The sequence below is a fragment of the Rutidosis leptorrhynchoides genome, chromosome 8 (assembly GCF_046630445.1).
Source record: "Rutidosis leptorrhynchoides isolate AG116_Rl617_1_P2 chromosome 8, CSIRO_AGI_Rlap_v1, whole genome shotgun sequence".
NCBI classification, from domain to species: domain Eukaryota; kingdom Viridiplantae; phylum Streptophyta; class Magnoliopsida; order Asterales; family Asteraceae; genus Rutidosis; species Rutidosis leptorrhynchoides.
This window is the reverse complement of record NC_092340.1, coordinates 314,839,049-314,844,020: the sequence shown is the minus strand read 5'-3', so window position 1 is coordinate 314,844,020 and position 4,972 is coordinate 314,839,049.

The window sequence follows — 4,972 nt, the reverse complement described above, 5'->3', positions numbered from 1 at the left end:
GTACTACCCGAATTTAAACTTATAAAACGCTAATATGAAGAAAAAGCTTTTATAAATGAGTTCATATTATGCTACGAAATACTATTAACTACTCTTAATATTCTGTATGATTAACTTGTTCCATTTGACTATTTTGAAGGAAATGGCACCGACTACTCGACACACCGTGAATATGAATGAAGAGGAATTCTGTACTTTTCTAGCTTCAAACATAGCTGCAGTACAGGCTGCGCTACATACCAACAATAACCTTGGATCTAGCAGTACAGGAAATCGTGTAGGATGCACCTATAAAGAATTCACTGCCTGCAAACCTTTGGAATTTGATGGAACCGAAGGACCGATCGGATTGAAACGGTGGACCGAGAAGGTCGAATCGGTGTTTGCCATAAGTAAGTGTACTGAAGAGGACAAAGTGAAGTACGCTACGCATACCTTCACAGGTTCTGCGTTAACATGGTGGAATACCTATCTAGAGCAAGTGGGACAAGACGATGCGTACGCACTACCGTGGTCAGCATTCAAGCACTTGATGAACGAGAAGTACCGTCCCAGAACCGAGGTCAATAAGCTCAAGACAGAACTTAGAGGGTTACGAACCCAAGGATTTGATATTACCACGTACGAAAGACGATTCACAGAATTGTGCCTATTGTGTCCGGGAGCATTCGAAGATGAGGAAGAGAAGATCGACGCGTTTGTGAAAGGATTACCGGAGAGAATCCAAGAAGATATAAGTTCACACGAGCCCGCCTCCATACAACAGGCATGTAGAATGGCTCACAAACTAGTGAACCAGATTGAAGAAAGAATTAAAGAACAGACTGCTGAAGAGGCCAATGTGAAGCAAGTCAAAAGAAAGTGGGAGGAAAACGGTGATAAGAATCACCAATACAACAACAACAGCAATTACAACAATAATCGCAACAATTATCCCAACAATCGCAACATCAATCGCAACTACAACAAACGGCCCAACAACAACAACAACAACAACAACAACAGTAACTACAACAATCATCCCAACAACAATAATAACCGCAACAACAACAACAATCAGAAGCAGCTATGCCAAAGGTGTGAAAAGTATCACTCGGGGTTCTGCACCAAATTTTGCAACAAGTGTAAAAGAAATGGTCATAGCGCAGCGAAGTGTGAGGTCTACGGACCAGGGGTTAATAGAATGAAAGGAACAAATGGTGTCGGAACGAGTAATGGCGGAGCAAGTAGTGTCGGAGCAAGTTATGCCAATGTAGTTTGTTATAAATGTGGAAAATCGGGCCACATTATTAGAAATTGCCCGAACCAGGAGAACATGAATGGACAAGGCCGCGGAAGAGTTTTCAATATTAATGCGGCAGAGGCACAGGAAGACCCGGAGCTTGTTACGGGTACGTTTCTTATTGACAATAAATCTGCTTATGTTTTATTTGATTCGGGTGCGGATAGAAGCTATATGAGTAGAGATTTTTGTGCTAAATTAAGTTGTCCATTGACGCCTTTGGATAGTAAATTTTTACTCGAATTAGCAAATGGTAAATTAATTTCAGCAGATAATATATGTCGGAATCGAGAAATTAAACTGGTTAGCGAAACATTTAAGATTGATTTGATACCAGTAGAGTTAGGGAGTTTTGATGTGATAATCGGTATGGACTGGTTGAAAGAAGTGAAAGCAGAGATCGTTTGTTACAAAAATGCAATTCGCATTATACGAGAAAAAGGAAAACCCTTAATGGTGTACGGAGAAAAGGGCAACACGAAGCTACATCTTATTAGTAATTTGAAGGCACAAAAACTAATAAGAAAAGGTTGCTATGCTGTTCTAGCACACGTCGAGAAAGTACAAACTGAAGAAAAGAGCATCAATGATGTTCCCATTGCAAAAGAATTTCCCGATGTATTTCCGAAAGAATTACCGGGATTACCCCCACATCGATCCGTTGAATTTCAAATAGATCTTGTACCAGGAGCTGCACCAATAGCTCGTGCTCCTTACAGACTCGCACCCAGCGAGATGAAAGAACTGCAAAGCCAATTACAAGAACTTTTAGAGCGTGGTTTCATTCGACCAAGCACATCACCGTGGGGAGCTCCTGTTTTGTTTGTCAAGAAGAAAGATGGTACATTCAGGTTGTGTATCGACTACCGAGAGTTGAACAAACTTACCATCAAGAACCGCTACCCACTACCGAGAATCGACGACTTATTTGATCAACTACAAGGCTCGTCTGTTTATTCAAAGATTGACTTACGTTCCGGGTATCATCAAATGCGGGTGAAAGAAGATGATATTCCAAAGACTGCTTTCAGAACACGTTACGGTCATTACGAGTTTATGGTTATGCCGTTTGGTTTAACTAATGCACCAGCTGTGTTCATGGACCTTATGAACCGAGTGTGTGGACCATACCTTGACAAGTTTGTCATTGTTTTCATTGATGACATACTTATTTACTCAAAGAATGACCAAGAACACTGTGAACATTTGAGAAAGGTGTTAGAAGTATTGAGGAAGGAAGAATTGTACGCTAAGTTTTCAAAGTGTGCATTTTGGTTGGAAGAAGTTCAATTCCTCGGTCACATAGTGAACAAAGAAGGTATTAAGGTGGATCCGGCAAAGATAGAAACTGTTGAAAATTGGGAAACCCCGAAAACTCCGAAACACATACGCCAGTTTTTAGGACTAGCTGGTTACTACAGAAGGTTCATCCAAGACTTTTCCAGAATAGCAAAACCCTTGACTGCATTAACGCATAAAGGGAAGAAATTTGAATGGAATGATGAACAAGAGAAAGCGTTTCAGTTATTGAAGAAAAAGCTAACTACGGCACCTATATTGTCATTGCCTGAAGGGAATGATAATTTTGTGATTTATTGTGACGCATCAAAGCAAGGTCTCGGTTGTGTATTAATGCAACGAACGAAGGTGATTGCTTATGCGTCTAGACAATTGAAGATTCACGAACAAAATTATACGACGCATGATTTGGAATTAGGAGCGGTTGTTTTTGCATTAAAGACTTGGAGGCACTACTTATATGGGGTCAAAAGTATTATATATACCGACCACAAAAGTCTTCAACACATATTTAATCAGAAACAACTGAATATGAGGCAGCGTAGGTGGATTGAATTGTTGAATGATTACGACTTTGAGATTCGTTACCACCCGGGGAAGGCAAATGTGGTAGCCGATGCCTTGAGCAGGAAGGACAGAGAACCCATTCGAGTAAAATCTATGAATATAATGATTCATAATAACCTTACTACTCAAATAAAGGAGGCGCAACAAGGAGTTTTAAAAGAGGGAAATTTAAAGGATGAAATACCCAAAGGATCGGAGAAGCATCTTAATATTCAGGAAGACGGAACCCGGTATAGGGCTGAAAGGATTTGGGTACCAAAATTTGGAGATATGAGAGAAATGGTACTTAGAGAAGCTCATAAAACCAGATACTCAATACATCCTGGAACGGGGAAGATGTACAAGGATCTCAAGAAACATTTTTGGTGGCCGGGTATGAAAGCCGATGTTGCTAAATACGTAGGAGAATGTTTGACGTGTTCTAAGGTCAAAGCTGAGCATCAGAAACCATCAGGTCTACTTCAACAACCCGAAATCCCGGAATGGAAATGGGAAAACATTACCATGGATTTCATCACTAAATTGCCAAGGACTGCAAGTGGTTTTGATACTATTTGGGTAATAGTTGATCGTCTCATCAAATCAGCACACTTCCTGCCAATAAGAGAAGATGACAAGATGGAGAAGTTAGCACGACTGTATTTGAAGGAAGTCGTCTCCAGACATGGAATACCAATCTCTATTATCTCTGATAGATATGGCAGATTTATTTCAAGATTCTGGCAGACATTGCAGCAAGCATTAGGAACTCGTCTAGACATAAGTACTGCCTATCATCCACAAACTGATGGGCAGAGCGAAAGGACGATACAAACGCTTGAAGACATGCTACGAGCATGTGTTATTGATTTCGGAAACAGTTGGGATCGACATCTACCATTAGCAGAATTTTCCTACAACAATAGCTACCATTCAAGCATTGAGATGGCGCCGTTTGAAGCACTTTATGGTAGAAAGTGCAGGTCTCCGATTTGTTGGAGTGAAGTGGGGGATAGACAGATTACGGGTCCGGAGATTATACAAGAAACTACCGAGAAGATCATCCAAATTCAACAACGGTTGAAAACCACCCAAAGTCGACAAAAGAGCTACGCTGACATTAAAAGAAAAGATATAGAATTTGAAATTGGAGAGATGGTCATGCTTAAAGTTGCACCTTGGAAAGGCGTTGTTCGATTTGGTAAAAGAGGGAAATTAAATCCAAGGTATATTGGACCATTCAAGATTATTGATCGTGTCGGACCAGTAGCTTACCGACTTGAGTTACCTCAACAACTCGTGGCTGTACATAACACTTTCCACGTCTCGAATTTGAAGAAATGTTTTGCTAAAGAAGATCTCACTATTCCGTTAGATGAAATCCAAATCAACGAAAAACTTCAATTCATTGAAGAACCCGTCGAAATAATGGATCGTGAGGTTAAAAGACTTAAGCAAAACAAGATACCAATTGTTAAGGTTCGATGGAATGCTCGTAGAGGACCCGAGTTCACCTGGGAGCGTGAAGATCAGATGAAGAAGAAATACCCGCATCTATTTCCAGAAGATTCGTCAACACCTTCAACAGCTTAAAATTTCGGGACGAAATTTATTTAACGGGTAGGTACTGTAGTGACCCGAACTTTTCCATGTTTATATATATTAATTGAGATTGATATTTATATGATTAAATGTTTCCAACGTGTTAAGCAATCAAACTTGTTAAGACTTGATTAATTGAAATATGTTTCATATAGACAATTGACCACCCAAGTTGACCGGTGATTCACGAACGTTAAAACTTGTAAAAACTATACGATGACATATATATGGTTATATATATAG